Genomic DNA, 22,115 nt, shown 5'->3' on the forward strand with positions numbered 1-22,115 from the left:
TGATAATGTGGGTTTTATGGTACTCGAAGAATGTCAGGTTTTCAAGGGCAGTTGGTTTAGCACAATACAAATCAACAGGGTGCCTCACAACATTGTGTGCTTTGGACATGATATGTTGTCTGATTTCTGGAGGCAATGAATCTATGTAGAACATGGCATTGATTTTGTTGGGGTAACAGCGCGGCGCCTTTTGCCCGGGTTGGTCGCCCGCCCAATGTGTGTACACACTTCCTTATTCTTTCTATACATAAGAATAAGGAGAACCTCATTCATACATTGAGTCAGCTTTTTCCTGAGGCTGTTCCACCCATACTAGTTCGTGCTCTTCCCCTTCCTCACACACACCACACCGCACATGCACGCATGCATCCACGCACATGCAGAGTCACATTGGTATCAGAGCTACGGCGGCCAACGATGTGCGCACGATCGCTTCCCAGCGACTGGCACATGAGCGATGGAGCTTGGTCATGGAGGCTTGAGCTCGGTGGTAGCAGATCTGACACGGATTGGAGCACGTGGAGCAGATTCCACCCGGTGCACGCAACCCCTCTCATGTGTGTGAGAGATCTTGGAGATTCTTGAGGAATCAAGCAAGATATAGGGCTGCAACAAAAAACTTAGATCTACAGGTTGGAGGGCAAATTGAGTGAGCTTAGAAGATCTTTGGGAATCTCACCAAGACAAGCAAAGACTTGGGTAGCAGGTTCCCGGCAAGGAGCATAGAGATGCATTGCAAGGGAACATGGTAAACATTACCTGACAGTCCCTGTGTATGGTGGTAGCATGTGCGCGGGCGCGCGCGCACACACACACACACACACACACACACAAACTGAATCCCAGAGATTGGAAGGCAAGCAAAGGGATGTGAAAATTTGTAAATCAAGCAGTGAAGAGGGCAGAATCGGGATTTTATGGTGTGAATTGGGGGAAGCCCCGGGGAGTCCACTATATTGTAAAAATGTCATATAGCACGTGGAAACAAGAGGTATTTAAATAATCTCTTGCCTTTATATTTTCAAGTATTATAGGTACCCATATATGCATTTTTGTAAAAAAAATTAGCCCTTATGTATGAAAATTTTAACTTTTTAAATTAAAAAACCCTTTATGTAAGTACATTTTTCTGTAAATGTACCTAATTATAAATCCCTTATTTTGTCTGCACATGCTATCTTACATATTTCCTAGTGGACGCCCCGGAAGGGAAGCTCACCCTCAACCTTGAGAGCTTGGAAAAACAGTCGAAGCATGTGTGTGCAAAGGCTTTGAGGTGCAAGCAATCAAAGGCAAGACAAAGCCGTAGTGCATAGTCGAGCAATTGAGTAGGCACCTGAAAGCTTAGTAGAGCAAAGTGAGGCTTGGTAGAGCATGGAAATTTGGGGTAATTTTGAGTACATAGTCAAGCTGCAGTGGCGAACTCAGAAAAGCGGGAGAGAAGCCAAGCTGAGCAATTGCAAGCAAGGAGAGGAGCAGCCATTTGAAGCTGCAGACAATCGAGCTCAAAAAGCATCTGGTGGTGGTATGTACTCACGCACACTTAATAGCAAGCAAAGCAAGAGTCGCCATTTCGGACAGCGCTGCAGTCAATTGAGCTCAGTTGAAGGGAAGCAAGCAGTGGGCAGAATCGGGTATCGTTAGAGCACCGCTCGTCAAAATGCGTTAGGTTTTGTTAGAGCACTACAGTTCGATAGTGCAAGAAACTTGAATTCAAATTTTCTCTTAAAAATTGAGTTTGACTTAACACAATTTGCTTATGTGCAAGGGTCTGTTCCCGCGGACCCCCCCCCTTGCCCCTTTGCGACTCCCTACATTCTCACACACCCCGAACTCTCCTACCCCAAGAGAGAGCTTCTTTGAAGCAGTGCTGAAAGAATGAGCGCAGCTTGAGAGCAAAAGAGAGCGAGTGTGAGAGATCAAGATAGAGAGAGCACATCACATAGTGAAAGAGAAAGCTATAGAAGGCGCCGACTTTCGGTGATTGCAGAGCTTTGGAAGCTCATCATTGGCACGAGAGCAATAAGAGTGAGAGTGAGCTTCAACGAGTAAACCGGAACATTACCTGGTATCGACCCATTTTTTGATGCTCTCCTTGGCATCGGAGACTCCCTTCTGACGACGGGAGGCATCCTCCGCATTGGTTTCTACACCGATTTTGGCGTTTCCTTGGCGTCAATGGCTCAGCATCAGCTTTGAGGATTGACACCTCGGCGTATCGGTTTTAACATTGATTTGCAGCCCATTCCGGAGCGAGTTTTTCCTTGAGTGCAATAGGTGTGGTTTTTTGATTGATGTATTAACCGACGGATGAGGTAGTAGTTGTCAGATTTCCAGTAGTTTTGCTCAAAGGTTGTAGTGTCGCTTGTGTGGAGCACTAGAGAGCAGTTTTTGCACAGTTTGGTGCAATTTCAAGCTATGTTTGCATTATGCGGATAGAGTTTGAGCTTCATATAGCTTGCAAGTAGCAGGTTTATAGGTTTGCAGTGTTTTTGGATCGACAAGTACACATCCATAGAGCCAGTCGGTTAGGAGTGAGCCAATTTGCCAAGCTTTTGGCATTGCATGTAGACCATTTGTGGATCTGTTTATTGAGACACTGAGTGTCTGTTCTTTATTCGATTTGGTGATATTTTTTGAGCTTTTGCTCAGTTTCTAGGGGAAACCTTGCCGGATATTACTTTTGACAACTTTTGTCAGTTTGGACCCAGTTTGGTGTTCGTGTACCCACCTTCCCCAGGAGTGTGCATTATGTATGCTTGTGTGGCTACAGACTTTGCTTGTGACAGGTTTCACAGGTTTTTGCAGATTTTTGCAAGTAGTCTTATGGGATGCGTTTTGAGCTAGTTTGCTCTCTATTTGCATATATGGTTATGCGCTTTATGCCCGGCTGAGCAGTTTGTCCCAGTATATGCTTGTAGAGTTTACAAATTGTGGAGTTGGTGGAGTCACCTCCCTACCACTTTTGATCATGAATTTGATAATTGTGTAGTGGTCGACGAGTCACCTCCCTACCACTTTTGTTGCCAGTTTGGCATTGCATATGGTTGAGATTGCACTTGAGGTTTTTCTCAATTTGATTGTGTAGTGGTCGAGTCACCTCCCCCGGCCACTTTTGTTGCCAGTTTGGCATTGCATATGGTTGAGATTGGCCCTGTGCAGGGGAGATTCTGCCAAATGTTTTTGAGATTTCTCGCTATACTTTGGTTCTTATCCATTCACTTATGGTTGCTGATGTGTGTAATAGTGTAGAGTCCACTATGGTGACATTTGAGAGACGGCGGTCTCGTTCTTGCCGATACTTGCGTTGTTGGCATTGCGGTCACAAAGGGCACATTAGACGCCGTTATTTTAGATGTATGAGGAACCAATGGAGATGTATGCGTAGTGTAGACATGGCTTATTTAAGTTCCGCTTGCCACTGTCGTACATGTCTCATTGAAAGCTGTTGTTTTGTCTGCTAACACAACATCCTCTTTCTTTGTTTTGTCAATTATTGTGACCATAACTCATTTGCAAAATTCACATCAAGTAGATTGGTTCATTGTTAAGATAATTACAATTTTATTTAAACCAACAACACGGTGATTTCCAATATCAATCTCTATTATTTGATGCACATAACTTTGTATCCTCCCATAATAAACATACTAACATTTTTAAAATGCATCTGCTTCTCTTCAAAACTCAACTAAATCTCCCAAAAAAATAATCTCGGTAATCTCTAGTACTTGATGCACTTATCTTTCCTCCTCCCCACTGTCCGTTAAGACTCTGCTATAGCATTTTTGAACGCCATGCTTCTTGCCTGCAGGTATTAAATGCCTCAACATATTTCCCAAATCTCCTCATCTTAGCATGTGCAGTTCCTCACATGATTAATCACCATAAAGTTCTGATACCGGCATCTCGATAATATCTAGTAATTGATGCGCTTAACTTTCCTCCTCCCCACTGTCCATTAAGACTCTGCTATGAGCATTTTTGAATGCCATGCTTCTTGCCTGAAGGTATTAAATGCCTTAACTTCTTTCCCAGATCTCCTCTTTTTAGCATGTGTAGTTCCTCACATGATTAATTAATCACCATAAAGTTTTGATACCATGTCAAAATAGATAAAGCAAAAGTGTAGAGCAATAGGGAGAATACGAGAATACGAGAGAGAGAGAGAGAGAGAGAGAGAGAGAGAGAGAGAGAGAGAGAGAGAGAGAGAGAGAGAGAGAGAGTTGAGCCAACCAGCTAGGCAATGAGTTAGTTATTATATAGTGGGGGCTTGGTGGTGTTTATACTAGCCTGGGGCCTTTAAGTAACCCCCTCAGTAAATTGACCTACCCAAGACTTTTCCAAATACGTAAAATAAATATGCAAAGCCAAAATAAATATTGGGTCGATCACATTGAGCTATTCACTTGAGATACTATAGCTTTAACATGACCATCATTTCATGCACAACTTATACCTCTCCACTAGCTTTGATACCACTGAGAGGATAAGGGACTATGCATGCTCATATACACCCAACCACCTTCTCTTATAGCTGGTCTCTTGCCCTATCTTTAGAAGCCCCTTAACTAATTGCATACCTATAACCTTCCTTAACTTGCATGCCTATAGTTGGACCATTTCCCTATATCTGGAGGCCCTTAACTTACATGCCTATAGCCAGTCTTGCCGAAGAGCTCTTCTGAGATGGAGGCTAGAAGATTGGGCAAAAAAGAGATAACAATTTTCCGTTTTTGAAGTTCTAAGTCTTGTTAGAGCATGATAGTTACCGAACAGCTCAAAAGATTCATGGTTTTTGGCATACATTTGTAATTCATAATGGAAACTCCTTTCGAGGGGGGTCAATCTCAAGAAATTCGTCCCTCTACAATGTGTCGATGTTAATTTTTGTGTGTTTTGTATATCTTTCTCATCAGCAAACTGATAAATTAGATAACAATTTTTAGATTCATCAATTTCAAGTTTCAGTTTAGTTACAAACTCAAACGAGGCTTAGCTCGTTCTTTTAAAATCAGAAGCAATGAGGTCTCAATCATTGGATGATATCTTGTACATAGCAAGTTACAGTTTAGTTACAAACTCAGACGAGGCTTAGCTCATGCTTTTAAAATCACAAGAAATGAGGTCGTGATCTTTGGATGATATCTTGTACATTATGTCACAAAAATAGCATTTCATCGGGCCATTTATACTCACATCTATGTAGGAGGTATTGACCATGTACTCTTTTGAGTGAGTAATACTACTCAATCTGATTTATTTCCTTTTAGCTCATGAGTCCATCTCTTGTGTGAATGCGACTTTGTCACATCCACACTAAATCCTGTAATCGGTAGTGGATCAAAAGCTCCTTCCCTTTTATTTGATAATGCATCAAGAAATCTTTCCTAGTACGGTGTTGCTTAAGTGCAGGCCATTGCTTGTGTGTATTAGGCCACACACATACACTTACACATTGACATATACTTTTCCGAAGTCAGTCAAAGTATATTTTATTTCATGCTTAGTGCGGTAGAGTTCTAAACCTTTTTCTGGCCAACTAGGATGCACGTGTGACCATTTGGTCGCCTATGACTGCAAGAGGAAGATGCAAGTGACGACATAAACTTAAATTATACTTGTGGCTTGGGGATGGTAGGGTGCTAGCATGCTAAGATCTTACAGGTATCTGAAAACAACCTTGGTCCAGAGGATGTATCTGTGGCATATGATGACACTCACCAACATCACATGTAGAGAGATTATTCTAGCTCTCTCTTTGGTTTGCAACACGTACATGTCTACAGATGGCACGAGGTGCTTGAGGGGAATATACAATTGAGTTTACGAGTGAGTGAACTATCCTTCGGATGTGTGGAGAGAGAGAGAGAGAGAGAGAGAGAGAGAGAGAGAGAGAGAGAGAGAGAGCTGTCCTTCGGATATACATTACGAGGGTGAGTTCCCAACCGTATATTCCAAATTCATCGTCATTTACTATATAGAGAGAAGCATTTGGGGAGTGGCCATTGAGGAAAGCTTTTCCATGCATGGGAACCCCCCCATATATTTTTGCCCTTTTATCAAAATATTTCCCATTATATAAGTTACTTTTGATTTTTTTCTTCCTTTTTCACAAACGTTTTAGCCTTTATTAAATAAATAATACTTATGCTAATCAATCACGATGTAGCATAATAAGTAAGCTTTCTTTGTTGATCTCTCTTTTGACCTTAAAAATATTAAATATATATATTCTAGTATTTTCTAATATTTTTTTTTCATGTATGTATATTATTCCACTCTACCAAATATTTTATTCACTAGTTTTCATTTTCAAACCTCAACCTCACTTTCAAATTTCAATAATACCTCCATCTAGATGATTGCCAATCTTTTCAACACTCTAGGTCATGTTTTCATACACATGAAGGAGCTTACACTTGAAGGCAAGAGAGAAGTCCACTCAAAGGGGACCACCAAAAGACTTTTGCAGCCACAAATAATACATTATTTAGCTGTATTTTTAAGTAAAGAAGAACCCCGAATCTGAAGGAGCGTTCAACATGAAAGATGTAGCTCGTGATCTCAACTTTTAGCTCAAATGTTTTCAGAATTTTTGGAGTTATGAACACGGAGATATGATTTTTGTAGTGGACCCCATTTTTCTCGTGTAATGGTGACACAGGCCATCCCCACTTTTCTTCCTTCTAGAATGGCTATGGTTCTACAAGTCTTCAAGCATGATTACAAGAGACAAGGCTCTTTTAATGAGGTCTTGGCTAGTCTAGAGTAATTCTATCACCATTTTTGGAGGATCCATCCTCATCAACAAATATCCACCTTCGATAACCTCTCTTATAATTTTCTTACCTCTCTCTTCTCTCCCTAATAAGCTTATGTCTATCCAAAGCTAGACTATTGTAAATATTTCCTATCCTCTGCATCCTACCCACATTCTCTCTTTTTCTCTCTCTATTGACTCTGGTATTTTAAATAATGAGGAGACAAGATGGGAGCCACAGTCACATGCACCCCATTTTCCTAGTCACCAAAGTGGGACACTCACCTCAAATAGAAATATTGCTAAATCCTTCCCTCCTTCCCTATATAAGGAGGCCATGAGAGCTCACCTGGAAGAGAGAACACACACACACACACACACCTATCCATACACACTCTTGTGCTACATGCTTGTAGCATGAACCCTAATCACATAATCACAACACCATCATCATCACCATGCACAAAAGATGAGCACCACACCTCCACACCACTTGTAATTAAGGGTTGAAGGCACAATTTGAAGAAGAAGAAGGGTGGACACACTCATGATATTCCTCGCCATCAACTCCCATCTCTCCATTATGCCTCCTACGATCTTGTTCCCTTCTCATTTTCCTGCCATACGCTACCTATTGTATTCATCTTTTGCAAACAATCAACACACTCCATCTTGGTGCCATACTTTGTGTCGCTTTGGATACATCTCATTGTGAGTATGGTATATGCTTGTTCCTTGCCATTTTTTTTCTGCTTATGTTAAGGTGTGCGGATTCGCCACCACACACACACACACTCTCTCCCTCTCATATTCCTATGATCTTGCTACTTCCATCTTAAGGTGTGCGGATTCGCCACCTTTTGTATGAGAAGTGAGCATACTTGCATGTATCCCTGACCTCGTTATCTTCCTTACTACATGCACGCGTAGCGAGCCCATTCTCACTCACTCACCACTCCTCTCACCTTATTCTCCGACCACCCCATTCCACATTTGGGCGTGGATCTTGAAATTGTTTTCCATGCATGCTTCATTGTGTATATGTATGCGTCCTAGCCGCATATCTTGGTAGGTGGTGCCCCTATTGTGTATTCCCCATGATGAGGTCATTGTGCATAGTCTTGGTGTAGAGGCCACCGGGTCTAACTTTTCACTTCCGCCTCTCACCATGAGCTTGGTCTTGGATGAAGCTGGTGAACTAGAGGTGAACTACTTGACCCCATGATAGCTTTGCTCTATTCAACAACCCACTCAGCATCACAAATAAATCTCTCAAATTTGGAACAGAAAGAACTAAGTCCCTCTCAGAGTTTACAAAATAAAGAATTCAGCCCCAAAAGTGACTAAATGTGTCCTAAGATTTACATTATATAGATACAATATAAAAAATGTCGACTCCTCAAGTCTGAAATTTTTCTTGTGAAATTACAACAATGAGCAGTTGCAATAGGCCAGGTAGTCCAACACTTGCTCCTCCAACACAGGGGAGAAGTCTGTCGATTCTAATTATCAACATTCCCATTAAGGATTACAGGAGCAATTCTAATTATCAATAGCAACATTTCCATTAAAAATTACAGGAGCAGGAGGATGCTTTTGACATTGCACATTATTGTAAATATGCTCGAATGTTGACACTTAATGAACGGGATATAAACATTGGGATATTGCAATAATTCAATAATTACTTGTACCTAAAATTTTATATCCGAGCAATAATTCAATAATTACTTGTACCTAAATCACTAATTGGGCGCTTCTTGGATCGTGTCAACGCAACACCAGTACCAGAGTCATGTAAGGGCCGGCTGCAATTGGCCACCATCCGAGCTGATGTCGGCACCGCCGAGTTAATGCTGCGTCGACATCCAGCTGATCCTGATGGACGTGGTGCAATGAGGACTTCGTCAGCTGCAGGATCGTCAACAATGACATACACATAGGGAGAAGGAGGGCGTGTTGGTGATTCAGAATATTCCTCGCACGTATAAGTGTTTGTGGCAGGCCGGCCTTCCCCTCCTTCATGGCGATCATGGCATGTTTCCAGGTGTGGAAGACCTGCTCGGCTAGGGCGACCACGCGGCGTGAGTTAGGGTACCTGCGCAGGCCATTGACGACCTAGCCGATCTCCGTGGACTGCAAGAGGGTGAGGAGCTCCTGGTATTTCTAGCGGCGCTGCGGCGGAGGGCAAAGTTGAGAGGCAACCGCAACAGCAATGTCTTGGAGGGCCTCCAAAATAGCTTGAGGGTGCGCCTTGGCATGTAGCATGGACTTCTTCAGGATCAACACAGTGCGCTCTAGTTTTTCCATATCCAGAATATTGGCCGTTTCCTCTACTGCGCCATGATCCTGAGCACTAGGGGATGCTGGCGCAGAGCTTATAGACCGGTGCCGTTGATTAACATGCTGTGTCATCATAATCTCCAAAGACACGGCAACGTTTGCAGTTTGCTTGACGGGTTGTCTTTGCGTTACAAATGTAAAACCCATTTCTTCACGTTTAATATATAGCCTCTTCGAAAGCACGCGCCTTGAAAAGCAAAAAGCACGCGGGAATCTTTCACACACCCGCGACCGTGAAATCATGACTCACTCACGCTCTGTTAACCCTTGAAAACCTATTGAAAAAGCAAGCGAGAGCCTTTATCCATTGCAATACCACTTCACAATGGTACATGGCCAAAAGCCCCATCTCCCTATCTCCCTATAGTCCCCAAACTCTTCTTGCTACAAATGTCTTCTCGTTGATAAAACTCATTTTTTTCACGTTTAATATATAGCCTCTTGAAAAGCATGTGCTCTAAGGCACCCCTAAAAAGCAAAAAACACACAACAATCTTCTCTTGGCTGGAACATTCCAACGATAGTAAAACAAAAGTGGGGTTAGATTAGTAGATTAATCACACGTGTAGCTGCGAGATCAAAATGAAAATGGTCTTTTTTTGCGGGAAAATTTTTCACTCGAGATAAACAATGAGGTCAAGAGAACACTTTAATACCCATATAGCACCCCGTTCTCTATTTAATCATACCCCTTATTTGACTACTCATCTACAATTGTCTTCTCAAAACGTTGGTGCAACCAAAGTGTGTCAATCTTGACAGAGGGCACAGGCAGTGATGTGTATGTTATAGATACATAGCAGAGAGCTAGAGCAGATGGAAAGAGCCTGAGCAGTCAAGTGACAGCGGAGATGAATGCTTTATGAGGTTTTCTAGGCCAAAAAGGCTCCAAATAGGGCCTGACAGGGTGGAAGATGAAGGGTGGTCAAAGTGCAGTTTCTTGGCCCAGACATGTAGAGCTTGAAGACTAAAGCAATAGGTCCAGACGGCTCGTCAAATGGAGCCATAGTGTGCAAGATACATGGCTTTGGTGGTTGCAGATCTCATACAGACATTCCAAGTGATGCCAAGTGATCGAAGCCAGTTTGGGACTATGGATGTGTAGTGCTCAATTTATGGAGCGTGTCGGTCCTTTCAGATCGTCCATCAGAGCTACGGATACTAGGTTATTTCCAGATGAATTTTTATCGGGGGCCAGGTTGAATCGGAGGCTCAATTTTTTTGGCCGCCTCGAAAGACATGACATGTGATGATTTTGGAGCTCCATCAGGAATTGCATGTGTTGTGTGCAACAAGCAAAGGCCACAAAAAGTTACGGCTTGCGAATCGGACATCAGGTCTATCGGATATTAAAATTTGAAAATGGTGGCAGTCGCCGATCAGGTGGTAGCAAATGATTTTCTCCAGTTTTTAGATGACGTTGTTTGAGGACACGGTAAAGCCGAGGTGTGGAATAATATTTGAAGTCCGAGGTGGGCAAGTACCTCTTTGGTTGGACTTTACAGTCTGGCAGTCGGATCACCGAGCACACTATGGCAAGGGGTTAAAGCAAGACTTAGAAAAAATGGTTTTTTAAAAAGGTTTTTGTGAAGGTTTTTGAGGCTGACGTGGGGCCGCCATGTGGCGAGCAGATGGTCCCGCATGCGAGGACACCAGACAAAGGCGGAGAGTATATGGCCTGCGCAAAGCGCCCTCTAAAGGCATCGCAGTGGGGGTGTGGTCTCTTGATGAGTTGGCGATGGCGGGCCTCCGGGCGCTGCGCGCAGTGGCACGTTGTCGGGGGATATGTGTTCGCTACGTGAGCCCGGCAGGCGCCGGGCCTCTGGCTATGGGAGGTGTGAAAGAGAGGCAAGACGCACGACACAAGGCAAAAGATTTTGTCAACACTTTAATACTTAAACTTCACAACCGAAATGGTTTAAACTGCTAATGATTAGCCAAAGTGGATTTCGATTACAAATGGTTGCCATTAACGGCACTGATGGAGTTACGAGAGTTTAATGCTCTCAAATTAGATCAAGATTGTAAAATTTCCACTTATCCTCGCCATTAGAGTCTTTATAAGCTGATTAGTACGTAAGTATCCAGCAAAATACCCTGCTTGATACCCTTGTTGCTTTCTTGCTCGTCCCGTAAACCCTTCAAGTGCTTTCAATTATCCTCCTTGAGGTCCACATAGAGAGAGAGAGAGAGAGAGAGAGAGAGAGAGAGAGAGAGAGAGACCCTCCACAAAGAGAGAGAGCCTTCCTCCTTCTACCCTCACACTCCAATTCTCCCCACAACCTACTTTCTCCACTCCTCTTTGTAACCCTACTCCCCTATGCCCTTGCTTCTCCCTCTTTTACCCACCGATGGCGCCGTCGGTGATGTGGCACATGAAGCCTCCCCTACTGACATGGCATTGCGGAGTCAAACCTGCCCGGAATCCAGCGGAAATGGTGCCGAATATCCGCGCCATGGCGAGCTAAGAAGTTTTCGTCACATGGCGGACTTCAGCCGAGAGCTTCCCCGCCCTGCGCGAGCTTGCCTTTGCTTCTTCCTGCACCGTTTTCTACCTGCACGCCTCGCCATGTCCTTTTTACTCTTGGCTTCACACTTTTTTCCATTAGGGTGGCCATTGTATAGGGCGGCCATTCATTCATAGTGGGCGGTCTTGCCTTTGCTTTTGGGGGGGCGGCAGTCGTTTGGTTGCTCTTAGGCGGCCATAGCCCTTGGGTGGCCACACTTTGTATACATATCGGCAAAGCATTATCAAGCACTAAATCTTTCTTCAGCACTCCTTCATTGGACGACCACATAAGGCGGCACTGACATACATGCCGACAAAAGCAATACCAAGCATACCATTTTTCTACAGGAAGCCATAGCCATGTTGGCTTTTTCCCGCAATCATTGCATTCCAAGAGACGACATTTCGATCACGAAGCTCTTCAAGCACTTTTTGTGCTTTATGAGAAGTACACCAAATTTGGCGTACATGTAAAACTGTCGTAGTGCCGTTGGTGGCAGTATACTCTGCTTAGCAATGCACTGCAGGAGATAACATTCAGACAGATTCTCCTTGAGCACTTACTCTTTTGCATTCCAAAACCGTGGATGTAGCTCATTGACCGAGCGGACCAGAGTGGTACAGAACCGGCCCCCGGTGAATCTTTATCGGCCAATATCTTGACTCCGACCATTGATCTAAAAAGATCGAGGCGCTCCAGAAAGTGAGCACTTCAGGCCCGTGCATTCATTTCATTTCTGTCACCTCAGCTATAGTTGCCCAATCCGGTACGAATCTGCAATCGACTTAAACTTTAAACTGCCATAACTTCTTCACCGTAGCTCCAATCGATGAGCCATAAAGACAGGCCGGTAGAGCACTTCAAGCACTGCAGTCCTAGATCATAATCTTCCTTCTGTGCTCACTTCAAGGATAATAATTTTTGGCATCATTGAGGCATCTATTGGCCCTTTTAAGCCACGTCTAGCATACATTAATCATTAATCTTGGCCTGTTAACAAGCCCTCATCACTGACCATTAATCAAGTAGGCTTTCAATAAGCTTGATATGCATCTTCTTGGCATATTTCTTAGCATGGGAGGGGAGCTGCATGACATCCACCCCCTCTGAACCTGCACAGCCTTCGGTCTGTGCCAACAACACTTCAATCTGCATCTGCTATAGGTACCTTAAGCTCTTTGCCATCATCAGACTCACGTAACTGGTAAACATATGAAAAAAGAAATAAGGATTATACCCTATCATCAATGTTCTAGCTTAAGCATTAGGTAGCTGCCATCAAAAATCTGTGAACCTCATCTGTCGTATCTTAAAAGCATTCAATCATGGATAACTTGTTTAGTGAACCCCGCCAGACTCAAGTGCTTCAGTTACTTATGCACATGGCTTGACCATTAAGCTCTCTTTAAGGAACCTATTCAAGCTCAAGTATGCCTTACTCTGTCTGCACACGGAATGGCCGTCAAGTACTTTACTTCAAGTTCTGTTAGCAGAACCAACTCAAAAGATGTGAAGATACTTCATCAACTGTCCAAAGAAGTCAACTGAAAGCCAGCTTATTGAACGCATAACCAAAACTCTTCTGACTCAGTATAAATCTAGAAAATAAAACTTTGTACCATGCATGAAACCTACTACAACAGATAACTGGTACTCTTCAAATCTGGAACTTGCACTTCAGTAGCCCCCGGGATCAAACGAGAACTCAATCATTTTCCCCATTGTGAGCATTCCTTTAAAAAATTTGCACCATCCTCCAGGATCATAGGGAAAATACAAGAATTTCCAATCAGTATAGCATAAACATACATTAACCCACAAACCTTCATAAAAACCACCTGGATCATATGGCATATAAGTCAATTTCCCCGGACCATGCATATATCTGTCACCTCCTGGGTCAAAAGCTAGCTCAAAATCCCCTACATCATAGGGTAATATCAGATTCCATATAGCATCAGGTACTGCCATATCCCCTGTGCAACTGGCTCATCCAATTGTCGATCATCAGTCACAGGTAAAAGCATTGGCAGTTCACCTTCACTCTCACTAGTGTTAGAATCCCAATCATGCATATCTGAATACATCAAGTCTCTAGTAAAATCCTCTTCATTAGGCTCAAAAGATGCATCTGAAAACAGTTCTCTATCTCGTAGAGGCTCAAAATCAAGTAGTGCATCATCTAATAGCTGCATAAGATCCTCATCAACTGCAGCTAAATAAACTTGCTCATGCATGATTCTGAATTGTTTGGTATCCTTAGCAGCTGTATTTGAGAACCCTTTCAACGCTTCGTCCAATAAGCACATAAGATCTAAGTCCTCCGCTTCAGCTGGTTCCTCCATCTTCCACATCTCAAGCTGCTGTAAACTAAGATTTCCACATGTGACATGCATACTAAATACATTTGTTGTAAACTTCTCTTCAAGTCTTTTACCCTCATCCAAATATCTTTGCACTTCTGTAGCACAAAGTTCAGCATGCACATTGAAAATTTCATCTACTGTCCTGTATCATCAGCACAATGAAACCAATCATATTCAACATCAAGAGATTGCACTTCACTATGCACCCCCTCTGAATAAGCATCATCAAGTTCATGATCATTTGGCCATAGTGTGAGCCCTGTGTCACAAATTCTCGATAGAGAAGAAGTTTGCTCCCTCTCTAAATCACCATCAGCAAATTCAGGATCAGTCCTCCAAATCGGTAGCTCTAGGTCACAGAAACTTTTCAAAGAAGGAGTCTGCACCCCCTTTGAATCATCATAATCACATTCAAGATCAGTTTTCCAATTTGGTAGTTGTGCTTCACAGAAACTTGTCAATGAAGGAGTCTGCACCCCCTCTGAATCAAGAACATACTCTTGCTTAGCCAAGTCCTCAAAATCTGGTACATCCAAATTCGGTAAATCTGGTATACCAAAATCCATGATCCTGCTGCTCTCAACTGTAACCTTGATTTGACCTATCACATCTGTATCATTAATCAAATCTTTGGAAAAACTTGCACCAGTATCTTCAATCACCTCTATAGTATCATCTGTACCAAAAAAAGTTTACTCTAATTCTGGTTCAGTAGCAAAAGTATTAGCTATAACTGAATCTTTCTGCATGTCTACTTGAATATGGCTGCACTCATTCACCTGCACATCTTCCTGAGCTTTAGCCAATTCATTGTCTTGATCCCATGATTTCTTTTCTTCCTGTACTACATGCACATGTTCTTTGAAAAATTCACCCTGTGTAGTTTGAGGCTGTAGAGACTCACCCTCAAGGACTTTTACTTCATGCAAGGCATCTGCAAACCCCAACTTCTCATACACAGCTTTGACTATGTCTTCATCATTAGCCTGTAAGAAGGTACCATCCTGTATAATAAACTCATCAATCACAGCTTCTAACTTTGATCGTTCTTGTCCTCGAATATCTGCGTAGTCTGGTAGACTTGAACTCTGTTCTTGATAGATTTCATACTCCTCATAACGTGCTTGCACAATAGCCTCTTTGAAATACTCCCATTCGTCGTTGCAAGATCTGGTAACCTATTGAATCTGCTCCTTCACATCTGAACTCACTAACTGCTCAAAAGATTTGATCATCAATTCTTCTGGTATCCCTCTTACCTTGGTCTCCAGCTCATAGCACTCTAGGTAGCCCTCTGGATCGTATCCATCAAAGAGTCGTCTCTGGTCATACACCGCATCCAAAGCTTCATCGATTTGATTTTTCTTCTTCACGGTCTCTATTTCAAGCAGAGATCCTTGAACCAATTGAAGCATCTTTGCAAAATCTGGAACAGTTGACTTATCATCAAAACCGTCTGCACTTAATTCTGCAATCATCTTCATCATCTGCTCTAAATTCTCCATCTTTACCTCCCACCCCGGCTTGTTTCGCGTTGGGTTCACCAAAGATGTCGGGGGATATGTGTTTGCTACGTGAGCTGGGCAGGCGTCGGGCCTCTGGCTGTGGGAGGTGTGAAAGAGAGGCAAGACGCACGACACAAGGCAAAAGATTCTGTCAACACTTTAATACTTAAACTTCACAACCGAAATGGTTTAAACTACTAATGATTAGGCGAAGTGGATTTTGATTACAAATGGTTGCCATTAACGGCTCTGATGGAGTTACGAGAGTTTAATGCTCTCAAATTAGATCAAGACTATAAAATTTCCTCTTATGCTCGCCATTAGAGTCTTTATAAGCTGATTAGTACGTAAGTATCGGGAAAAATCCCCTTCTTGATACCCTTGTTGCTTTCTTGCTCGTCTCGTAAGCCCTTCGAGTGCTTTCAATTATCCTCCTTGAGGTCGACATAGAGAGAGAGAGAGAGAGAGAGAGAGAGAGAGAGAGAGAGAGATTAGATTAGAGATTGAGAGAGAGGGCTCGCCCTTCTTGGCCCTTACCTCCTTGCCTGAGCCGGAGATCCACAGAGAGCTACTTCCTTGCCTCTTTTCTTCCTTATTGCTTCAAGGTCCCGAGAGAGAGAGAGAGAGAGAGAGAGAGAGAGAGAGAGAGAGAGAGAGAGAGAGAGAGAGAGAGAGAGAGAGACCCTCCACGAAGAGAGAGAGCATTCCTCCTTCTGCCCTTACACTCCAATTCTCCCCACAACCTAGTTTCTCCACTCCTCTTCGTAAACCTACTCCCCTATGCCCCTGCTTCCTCGTTCCTTTTTTCTCGAAAAGAAAAAACTCCCTCTTTTATCCACCGACGGTGCCATCGGTGATGTGGCACATGAAGCCTCCCCTTCTAACGTGGCATTGCGGAGTCAGACCTACCCGGAATCCAGCGGAAATGGTGCCGAATATCCACGCCATGGCGAGCTAAGAAGTTTTCGTCACATGGCAGACTTCAACCGAGAGGTTCCCCGCCTTGCGCAAGCTCGCCTTGGCTTCTTCCTGCGCTGTTTTTTGCCTGCACGCCTCGCCATGTCCTTTTTACTCTTGGCTTCACACTTTTTTCCATTAGGGTGGCCATTGTATAGGGCGACCATTCATTCATAGTGGGCAGTCTTGCCTTTGCTTTTGGACGGGCGGCAGTCCTTTGGTTGCTCTTAGGCGGCCATAGCCCTTGGGTGGCCACACTTCGTATACATATCGGCAAAGCATTATCAAGCACTAAATCTTTCTTCAACACTCCTTCATTGGATGATCGCATAAGGCGGCACTGACATACATGCCAACTAAAGCAATACAAGGCATACCATTTTTCTCCAGCAAGCCATAGCCATGTTGTCTTTTCCCCGCAATCATTGCATTCCAAGAGACGACATTTCGATCACGAAGCTCTTCAAGCACTTTTTGTGCTTTATGAGAAGTACAACAAATTTGGCGTAAATGTAAAACTGTCGTAGTGCCGCTGGTGGCAGTATACCCTGCTTAGCAATGCACTGCGGGAGATAACATTTGGACAGGTTCTCCTTAAGCACTTACTCTTTTGCATTCCAAAATCGTGGATGTAGCTCATTGACCGAGCGGACCGGAGTGGTACGGAACCGGCCCCCGGTGAATCTTTATCGGCCAATATGTTGGCGATCGGGACTCCGATCACTAATCTGAAAAGACCGAGGCGCTCCAGAAAGTGAGCACTTCAGGCCCGTGCATTAATTTCATTTCTGTCACCTCAGCTATAGTTTCCCAATCCGGTACGGATCTGCAATCGACTTAAACTTTAAACTTCCATAACTTTTTCACCGTATGTAGCTCCAATCGATGAGCTGTAAAGACAAGCCGGTAGAGCACTTCAAGCACTGCAGTCCTAGATCATAATCTTCCTTCTGTGCTCACTTCAAGGATAATAATTTTTGGCATCATTGAGGCATCTGTTGGCCCTTTTAAGCCGCATCTGGCATACATTAATCATTAATCTTGACCTGTTAACAAGCCCTCATCACTGACCATTAATCAAGTAGGCTTTCAATAACCTTGATCTGCATCTTCTTGGCACATTTCTTAGCATGGGAGCGGGTTATCCTGGGCTATAGAGAGGCTTGCTATTTCTTTTCGGGTGTGTTCCCCTTTCCCCCCATCCAGCATATGTGTCACCATTTCCCACAATCCAACTATCACATCCACCATCTTCTCCACAAACAAACTTCTTGGCCCTTGCTAGCAACTCAAGACTCTAAGTATCAGGTGTGTCACTTTGGGCTTTAGTGGAGAGAATTGAAGCTTGGTTTTGAAAACCAAGCTCCTAGCTCAACCAAATCTCTCCTTAATGGCACTATAAGCAGTACAATACTTTTTGCTTCATAAAAGACAAAGCCATAGTGTGTTTCTTCTTACTGCACCAAGAGTCGTATCACTACTAAACCAAAGTGTGACCACATAGTCTCTACACTACTCTATTTATATGGATCATACCCAAATTCATGAGTCTCTACACTACTCTATTTATATGGATCATACCCAAAAACAATCTAAGTTTCATTATACGCTATATGGGAAACGTATAATACGTCATATACGGGTGTATTTTATCTGACCTCACAATATATAGACGTATTATACGTTGCCATGTCAGCAAAAACGAGCAACGTATTTTTTTCCCAATTTTTTGATCGAAGTTTTTTTCGATCGAAAGAAATTTAGAGCAAAATATTTTTCGATCGAAAAAAAAGTATATATATCGGCAACGCGCCTTGCTTACACTAGTATTCTTCACAAAAGATTTTTTTTTTTTTTTTTTTTTTAGTTCAAAGATAATGAAGTTTAAAATAGTTTTAAAATTTTATGATTAAAATCAATTTAATGATTTGTTAAAATTTGATTTATTCTTTTTTTTTAAAATCAAAATATGTAAGCTTTGTATGTTGTATAGAGCTCAACCTCTCATTCATACAAGGTGTTTATTTTTTAGGAGTCACTTGCTACGTGCTTAGTTTATTGACATGTGGAAGTGAATTCGTGATATAATTTAGAGATCGTCGTTGCGTGCTGAGTGAACTCTCACAATAGGTTATCTGTGTATAAAATATAATAGAATAGAGGTTAGTTTTATTTAGGTAAGTTTGATTTTAACTTGCAGATACTTTGTCACCTCAAAGTGAACATAGATATAATTTTTTTTGTCTTGTGTAGAGACATCACACTATGATCTCAATGGAATCAAAATATAGAAATCTCATGTCTAAATACATTGATATTAAATTATCTTTATTTGGATTTCTACGGCTATCATATCCTGTGATCGTACACATGCATCAACTGCAAATAGATAAGGTTTCAAAGATCCACAGTAGAGTGTGAGAACTTCATGTTCGCACTTTAGATAGATATGACAATCGTCAAAGTTTGCAAGATTTGATCAATATTATCGATTATCTGCTAGGAAATAAGACGTAGCTAAATAGATAATTGAGTAGATTACTTAATGGAGAGAGACAGATTTATATACACGAGATTATAGAGTAGGGAGAGAGAGAGAGAGAGAGAGAGAGAGAGAGAGAGAGAGAGAGAGAGAGAGAGAGAGAGTACACACGATATACGTGGTTCACCCAATGTGGGCTGCGTCCACGGGAAAGCAGCCACTCAATGGCTTTAGTACTTCAAAACAAGAAGTAGTTTACAAAGGGATTATACCCTTAATGGAGCTCCCGCCTTGCTTCACTCTCACCACCTCACACTCACCTTGTTGGATCAACTTCACACTATGAAATGTGTGTAGAAATGGCCTGCTTTTATAAGCCAAAAGGGCTGCCCTCTCTTATGAGAGACAGCCATGTGTAGCCGCCCTTGTGCGAATAAGTCCAAATCGGACCCTCCAATCCGCCCATGTGTGGCCGCCCTTGAGAAGACAAGTCCGCTTTTGAATTCGGCCACCGGCCATTGAATTCAGCCACCGGCCACCGGCCATTGACTTCCGACCACCGGCCACCGGCCATTGACTTCCGACCACCGGCCATTGGCCATTGACTACCAGCCATCGGCCAACCGACCGGTTGTTTTCCGACCACTTTCCAGCCGCCGGCCGGCCATAATATTCTGGCGAAAAAAAAAGTTGCCCCTGATTCTTGTCCGTGAAAATTTTGGTTTTTGGTGAGTGATTTTCCTTCACGCACGATGGCTTCTCCTCATAATGGGGGCCTTACAAATGTGCGCTTTTACCACAGAAAATTACAAGGGTAAAACAGGCTCCATACTTAACAATCTCCCACTTGGAGACTGATCTCCAAACCAAACCTATGACTGCTTTCCATTCTGGCTTCTTATCCTTGAATGCCGATTGAAGATGAGCAAAAGCTCAACTTCTCCTTGTTGACCACCTTTGTAAACATGTCTGCAGGATTTTCACTTGTATGCACCTTTCCTAGCTTTAGTTGTCCCTCTTCCAAAAGAGTGCGTATGAAGTGATATCTCACCTCAATGTGCTTTGTCCTTGAATGAAAGACTCAGTTCTTCGCAAGATGGATAGCGCTTTGGCTATCACTGTACAAGACACAATTGTCTTGTTTGAATCCAAGCTCTTCTAAGAATCTGTGAAGCCACAGAATTTCTTTGCTTGCCTCCGTACATACTCTGCTTCCATGGTAGAAAGTGAAACCACTTTCTGTAGCTTTGAAGCCCAGCTTACTGCTGTGCCTCCAACCGTGAACACATGGCCAGTAGTGCTCCTTCGAGTATCTTTGTCACCTGCCATATCTGCATCAGCATACCCTTCTAGAAAAATATCAGTTCCTCCAAAATACAAAGCATTTGTTGTTGTCCCTTTTAGATACCTAAGTATCCACTTCACAGCTTGCCAATGCTCTTTACCTGGGTTGTCCATGAACCAACTCACAACTCCCACTGCATGTGCAATGTCTGGCCTTGTCCAGACCATAGCATACATTAGAGAACCTACCGCTGCAGCATATGGAACTTTAGACATATAGGCTATCCCCTCTTGTGTCTTTGGACACATATCCTTCGTTAGTTTAAAATGACCAGCCAAAGGTGTAGAAAATGGTTTTGCATTTTGCATTGCAAACCTTTCTAGTACCTTCTTGATGTAATCTTCTTGAGATAGCTTTATTGTCTTCTTCGTCCTGTCCCTTGATATTTTCATACCAAGTATCCTCTTTGCAGCACCTAAATCTTTCATTGAAAAAGATTTGGACAGCTCCTCTTTTAGGTCTTTGATGTCCTGCATGTTAGCACTTGCAATCAACATGTCATCAACATACAACATTAGGATGATGAATTTCCCATCTCCCAAATTCTCCGTGTAGACGCAGTGATCCGAGTTGCATCTTGTGAATCCATGATCCAACATCCATCGATCAAACTTCAAGTACCATTGTCTTGATGCTTGCTTTAAACCATACAAGCTCTTCTTTAATCTGCAAACCATTTTCTCCTTACCTTTTACTTCATACCCCTTTGGTTGAAGCATGTAGATTTCCTCCTCTAAGTCACCGTGAGGGAATGCCGTATTTACATCCATTTGCTCGAGATTTAGATCATGAGCAGCCACAAGGCTTAAGACAAGCCTAATTGAGTTCATTTTTACAACAGGAGAAAATATTTCATTGAAGTCAATACCTTTCTTTTGAGAAAAAACTTTTACCACAAGCCTAAACTTGTACCTTTTCTTCCCACCTTCTTCTTCCTTTAGCTTGTACACCCATTTGTTTTGAAGTGCCCGCTTACCTTTAGGAAACTCAACCAACTCCCATGTTTGGTTGCGATGTAGTGAGTGCATCTCCACTTGCATGCTCTTCGTCCATTCTTCTTTGGATTCATGTTGCATAGCTTCTTCATATGATTCCGGCTCTCCAGAATCTGAGATGAAGAGATGGTTGAAGGAAGGAACAAACCTTTCTGGAGGTCTACTTGCTCTTGTAGATCTTCGGGGAATAGGTTGAGGCTCCTCATTTGGTTGATGTTGTTGCACATTGTCACCATTTGCAGTCCTTGAGTCTTCACCGTCCTCAAGCTCCATGTACTCATCACCTGTTTCTTTTGTTTGTTTTCTTTCCAAGTAATCTTTGTACATATTTTGTTCGTTAAAAATTACATCCCTACTCCTTAAGATTTTACCATCTTCAGGATTCCATAGGCGATACCCAAAGTCTCCTTCTCCATAGCCAATGAAGAAACACTTTTTGGACTTTGCATCTAACTTTGATCTTAGGCTTCTATCTATGTGCACGAAAGCCTCACACCCAAACACTTTGAGAAATGCATAATTCACCAGTTTACCTGTCCATGTCTCTTCTGGAACTCCCCCATCCAATGCCGTTGAGGGTGACCGATTGATTAAGTACACAGACGTACTTACAGCTTTCGCCCAAAGCTCAAGGGGTAGGCCTGCATGTAGTCGCATGCTTCGTGCTCGTTCCATGATTGTCCTGTTCATCCTTTCCGAAATCCCATTTTGTTGAGGTGTTCTTAGGGTTGTCCTTTGCCTCCGAATGCCATTGCTAGCACAAAAGCTTTCAAAATCTTGGCTGCAATATTCGCCTCCATTGTCGGATCTGAGGCATTTAACCTTGGTACCTGTTTCATTTTCCACAAA

The sequence above is a fragment of the Adiantum capillus-veneris genome, chromosome 1 (genome assembly GCF_014529385.1).
Source record: "Adiantum capillus-veneris isolate H3 chromosome 1, ASM1452938v2, whole genome shotgun sequence".
In the NCBI taxonomy this organism is placed as follows: domain Eukaryota; kingdom Viridiplantae; phylum Streptophyta; class Polypodiopsida; order Polypodiales; family Pteridaceae; genus Adiantum; species Adiantum capillus-veneris.